Genomic DNA, 6,578 nt, shown 5'->3' with positions numbered 1-6,578 from the left:
ATTTAATATAGGATAAACCTGGCAGCATAAGTGAATGGTGAAATGAAATATTGTCCACAGATATTGATGTTGTGGCTTACAATATGGGGAAACATAAAAACTTGTTCTTTAACTAAACCTACAGACAAAGGAATTCCAAAGAGATTAAAGGAAACATGCCAAAATAAAATTTGAAAAGTTACAGAAGTAAATGAAGAAGCCTGTACTTGTGACAAAGGAGCAAGGGTAATAGCTAAGAAATATCACACAATATTTCAAAAGACAAACTATAAAACAAAACAAAAATGGTTAGGGTGATACATCAAAATTAACAACAACTTCTCTTCAATTAAGAACACCAAAATCAAAATTAACATACATGGAAGACTGGGGAAACATTTTTGTTTGGTCCAAGTCAGAAAGGGAGTATTTAGGATATAAAAGGAACTTCTGCAAATCATCAACAAAAAATCTGCAACCCAGATAGAAAAATGAGAAAGGACCTGAATCTGCAGAAAAGGAAGAAAATACTCGAGAAAAATTTTAAATATGAATAAAACAGAAACCAGAGATACAATAAGTAGGATCAACAAACTCAAAAGTTGTTCCTTGAAAAGAAAACTGATAATATTGAGAAAACTCTGAAAAACTAAGAAAATGTAAAAGACAGCACAGTAACAATATTAGAATTTAAAAAACAATAATTACTAATACTATAGTTATTAAAAATTATTAGAGGCTATGAACACTGTGGCCAAATTATTTAACACTGAGATTAAATGAATTCTATGAAATAATAGAATTTCTAAATGTCGAATCTAGAAGGAAAAACCCTGAGTAGCCCTATAACAACATACAAAAATAAATAAATGTTTTAAAATCTTCTGATACGAATCAACAACAATCTTAGATAGTTCTATGTGCAAACTTTATTAAACCCTAAAGGAACAAATCATTCCACTATTTTAATTTTTTTTCCAGACAATGAAAGAAAGGAAATAGTCAGCAGCTAATTTTGTAAGGTCAATATAACATTAGTACTAAAATCTCCTAGGTCAGAAGGAGAAAAAAATTACTAGCCCCATCTTACTTATAAACAAGGATACAAAATCCTAAACAAATATTTATTAACCAAACCCAGGAATATATAAAAAATATAATTTACCATCATCAAGGGGAGTTTACCCCAGGAATGCAAGATTGACTAAATATTAGAAACATTTAAAATAATTCACCTTATTGAAGGAAAATATCATATATTCATTTCAATAGAGGCAGAAAAATCAGTATTCCAAGAAGTACAACATAAGCTCATGGAAAAAAATTCTTAGCTACCTATGAACAGAAGGACATTTTCTTAAAACATTAAAAGATATTCACCAACAAATTACATCAGATATTATACAATGATAAAAAGTTATAATGATTTCCTTCAAGATCAAGAACAAAGCACAGTAGCTCACTATCACCACTATTAAGTTATTTATGGAGCATATAAATGTCTACCTAGAAAACTCTAAAGAAACTACTGCTAACATAAAATTCAGTAAGTTTATTAAGATTGCAGATATCACACTCTATGAAAATCAATTACATTTTTACAAAGAGCAACAACATAAAATATAATTTCACAGTTATGTACCATTAATAGGATTTAAACTATAAAATGATCAGGAATAAATCCAACAAAAGTTGTTACAGAACTTTCAGTGAGAGGTTGATAGCATTATACTGAAAGATTTTAAAATAACTAAATAAATGTAGAGATGGAGCATAAGGATGTAAATAGGGCTATGGAATAAATGTAATTCTAATGCAAATTTCAAAAGATATTTTATGGAACTTAATAACCTGATTCTAAATTGTACGGGAAAGAGCACAACCTAAAGCAGGGGTCCCCAACCCCCAGGCTGCTCCCCATTGCTCCTCATTGCTCGCGGTACCGCCTGAGCCATTCCCCCGCCCCCATCCCTGTCCGTGGAAAAACTGTCTTCCACGAAACTGGTCCCTGGTGCCAAACAGTTGGGGACCACTGACCCAAAGAATAGCATAGCCTTATTGACAATCAGAACATAAAGAAGCCCCCAAAATATGTATGCACACACACAAGGCACATGGGCACACGTACACACACATTTGAACTGCAAGAAAACAAATTTAATTTACTTTCTCACCATACATAAAAAATTAGAGATAGTTTAAAAATGTAAAAGGAAAAACAGTAGAATTTTTAGGGGTCAATATAGGAGAAACTCTCACTAGGTCGGGAGGAATTTCTTGACAAGCTGATTCTAAATTGTATGGGAAAGAGCACGAACTAAAGCAGAGGTCAGCAACCCCCCACCCCCCCGCTGCGGACTGGTACCAGTCTGCAGCCTGTTAGTAACTGCATTCCCTGTAGGGAATGACTTCTTGCAAGTCATTTGTCTACAACTTTTGGGTAATGAGTTCCATAATCTTCTTCCGGATTTTGGGGACCTGTGGTCCTGAGCTTAAGAGGTCCTCTGAGTCTGGTTGTTATATGTTTTTTTTTTTAGTAAAACCAACAGAGACAAGATGAATTAAATAACTATCAGTACTCTTGATCTCAATATAAACTTCAATCATGGTCTGCCATTTTTAGATCATAGAGCACATTTTGTCACTGGTAAGATTCATGTCATAGAAGTTGGTCAGGCAGTTTTTGCCCAGAATATCCTCAGTAATTAGCCTGAATTTTCTAGGTGAGGATTCATCATTCTGAAACTCAGCAAGGTTCACTTTAAAAACACTACCCTTGAGGTCATCAGATGCCATTTTGGTTCCTTGAGTCTAAAGTTTTTCCAACATTACTCACATTGAACATAGGTAATTAGTGCTTTTACATCATACCAGTATGTTTTAGAAAATGGATCAACTACTTTCTTCCTGGCTCCTTCTTTGCTGCCTTTTGTAAGATGCTTGTTCTTGCCAATGAACATGGTGCTGCTCTGAGAGCCAAAGGTCTATACTACTATTTTATTTTGCAATTTATATAGGCAATGCAAAGTTCCTCAAACCCAATCCATAACCTCCGAAAAAGCAAACTACTTAGTTTTTTTAGAGCCCTCGTATACAGTGGGTAAAGAACCATCATTCCATCATTTCCTTGTAACTTCCAAAAAAATTTTTAAGTGAAAAGCAATTTAGGACAGAAAGGCTACTTGTTTTGAGGAAATGATAAAGATTATGGTAACATGTTGCTGTGGCCTGAATGTTTGTGTCCCCCTTGAAATTTGTATGTTGAACTCTTAGTACACAATGTGATGGTAGTAGGAGGTAGGGCCTTTATGAATTGCTGAGGTCATAAAGGAATAGCCCTTGTGAATGGGGTTAGTGCTCTTATAAAAAAGACCCCACAGAGTTAGCTCACCCCTTCTGACCTTGAAGAAGGTCTTCAGCCAACCGTGCTGGGGCCCTAATCTCAGACTTCCAGCCTCTAAAACTGTGAGAAATAATGTATGTGGTATTTTGTTATAGCAGCCTGAAATAAGACACACGGCTTATTGATTTTAAGATTTAACGTCATTTGAAAGGTTCTGAGATGATTTTTCAATATACATTTGTGGGTAAATATTTATTTCCACCCTCCTAATATCAAATAAAAACCAATCTGGTTCTTTAAACTTAAATCATATTTGTTATATTTTTCTAGTTTCATTAGCTTAACATGTACTTTAGAGTCGCTCTTCAATTTTGCCTTCTCCAATTATTAGCATAAGGATTTTTTAAGCATATAAGTATCCCATGAAGTGTAAGAATAATTTAAACAGTGAAATGTTATCATTTATATTAGAGTTATCATTTCCAGTCATTCTAATACGATAATTACGTCTAATAAATTGGTCACAACTTGGAAACCATCCTGCATGAATCAATATAATCTGCCAGCCTCTTGGTTGTCATAGAAACTGATTATAGCAAGGATGTTTAATGCAACACACAGTTTATGCATAAATGATTAAACTGCTAAAGTTTAAAAGTGAGCCTAATCAAAACCATGTTTATCACAACTTTCATTATCACTCTATATTTTATCTAATTCATCATTTCTTTTTAAACTTGAACCAAAACAGTATATACAATATTGAAATGAATAGATACAGGATATATTTTAGAGGTAATACTTGAAACAACTAAGCAGAGTTTTCTGTGCAAATATGCATGATCCAGTCAAGGAAATATTTTGTCATTCAAAGGTTTCATCCATAAACCATTAGAACAAAATTATATGTCATTATTTTACAAAAAAATGCACTTTATAAATTCCTTCTTTTCCTGTGTTTGAATAAATAACACTGAAACATAAAAATATTATAACTCAAAGAAAGAAGTGTCCTTATCTCAACACAGAATATTACTAAGCCTACTGTAAGCCTAAGATATTTTACATGAAAGAAAATCATTTATCATTCAGGAGAAAAGCTAAAAGAAGTGTGAGTACATTAAGAATATCCATGAAAGACATATAATTATATATATAATTGTATATATACAAATATGAATATACATACATATATGTGTGTATATATATATATATATACATACATACATAGAGAGAATAGTAGTGTAACCCTGTACCCATCATTCAACTTCAATAATAAAAATTTATGACCGATTTTATTTTATCTTTATTCCCACTATTAACCCCATTTCACATTGTTTAAGGAGATAAACCAAGAGATTATTTCATTCTTCCTTATATATTTTATATGTACCTCTAAAAATAAGCAATCTTTCAAAAACATGATCATAATATCATCAACTATCATAAAAAGTTCCTTATTATCATCAGCTATCCAATGAGTTTTCTGGTTTCTCCAGTTGTCTCGTAAAATTTCTTTTTTAATAGCCAGGGTAACAAATTACTTAAAGAGAAATGGAAAATGATTAACCCAGTTTGAACAACAAATTTATGACTTAGGTATAGTTAATTCAACTAGTTGTAACATATTTTAATACTGTGTTAATTTCTGTTGTCACATTAAAGTATTTTGAAGATAATTACTGTAACTTATAAAGGAATAAGCATGCATCAGATTAGAATATAACCTCTGCTGCTTTTAATCAAGAAGGTTGGGGCCTCCCTGGTGGCGCAAGTGGTTGAGAGTCCGCCTGCCGATGCAGGGGATACGGGTTCGTGCCCCGGTCTGGGAGGATCCCATATGCCGCAGAGAGGCTGGGCCCGTGAGCCATGGCCACTGAGCCTGCGCGTCCGGAGCCTGTGCTCCGCAACGGGGGAGGCCACAACAGTGAGAGGCCCGCATACCGCAAAAAAAAAAAAAAAAAAAAAAAAAAAAAAAAAAGAAGGTTGACTATGTGATTTCTGGGGTCATCAAAATATGTTAACAAAAAATTACATAGAAATAATAACATATTTGGAATTTTTAAAGATTAAAATTTATAACAAAGACTATAAATAAAAATAAATTTGAAGATTTATAAATCCTTTAAGAGATTAATCCTTAGGAATGCTCTGTGCAAAATAGTGAGAATGTATTAGTTAATAAAATGACAATATAATTATTCTGCCAGGTGATATACACAGCTTATCTGCATACATGTGAGTGTAACTATATCAATTTTTTCCTTCAACTGGTAAGATGTATTTCACAATGCATTGTATCTGTCAAATCATTCTCTCAGCACATTTACTAACAAGCGCAGGGAGATGACTATTGAGACATCATGAGGTAATCAACAAAGAACACATGTTTGTATTCCACATTGTATTATTAACCACTTAAGAAAAACTTGTAGGTTTTATAAGCTATAGTCTATACAATATACTTCCAAAATAATAAGACATGAAGTCAACTATTACGTTTTTTATTCAAAATTGAAGGTTTAATTTCTTAATGTTGTCTTCATGAAGAAATTCTAAAATAAGAGAATCCATGCCTAAATTATCTAACATAAGTAGAAAAAAACCCTTAAATACTGAAAAAATTAAAAATATTTAATGCACAGTGTATCCACAGGTACCACACTAATTGCTGATTATAAACAGAATAATGATGTATTTTATTCTCTAAAGCAGTATAGTTTGAGAGTGAAAGTGGGCACTAATAATAATTATGCTGAAATAATACATGTAAAATAAGTCTGTCAAGGGCAACAAGAACTTCCTGGTTACATTGCAATGATCACAACAAATTGGTCCCTACCGTCACAGAACTCATTAAAATATGATAGTTATTTTATACATAAACTATAAAATATAAATTTCCAAATTATTTAAGAGTTGAATAGTCATAATCATAATGGAACTGAGTATGATAAGAACAAAACTGTATTATCAAGCTTGCTACCCATGTCAGCAGTATTATGTGGCAATATTTACAATTAAAACCTTTGTCTTTTTACGTATCTTTTAAACTTGCTCTGCTATTACAATTTTTTCCACCAGATGGTAGCCAATAAAAGCAGGAAGCAGAGAAATTAACAGAGTTAAAAGAAATAAAAGTAAACTGAAAGAAAACTCAAATAAAAAAATTGATTATAGCTAGATATATACTTATGCATGTAAAAATTCTATATATCAAATAAGTACAAACAACCATTTTTAAACTTCTTTTTTT

General features: G+C 32.2%; 1 pseudogene; it reads right to left on the bottom strand.

Annotated features, from left to right (window-relative positions):
* Positions 1-2,270: 2,270 nt before the first annotated feature.
* On the bottom strand, positions 2,271-2,939 carry LOC132499813 (small ribosomal subunit protein eS1-like; annotated as a pseudogene).
* Positions 2,940-6,578: the final 3,639 nt, after the last annotated feature.

Source organism: Mesoplodon densirostris, chromosome 12 (genome assembly GCF_025265405.1).
Source record: "Mesoplodon densirostris isolate mMesDen1 chromosome 12, mMesDen1 primary haplotype, whole genome shotgun sequence".
Classification (NCBI taxonomy): Eukaryota; Metazoa; Chordata; class Mammalia; order Artiodactyla; family Ziphiidae; genus Mesoplodon; species Mesoplodon densirostris.
Note: the sequence above shows the minus strand (reverse complement) of the source record. Positions and strands in the feature narration are given on the sequence as shown.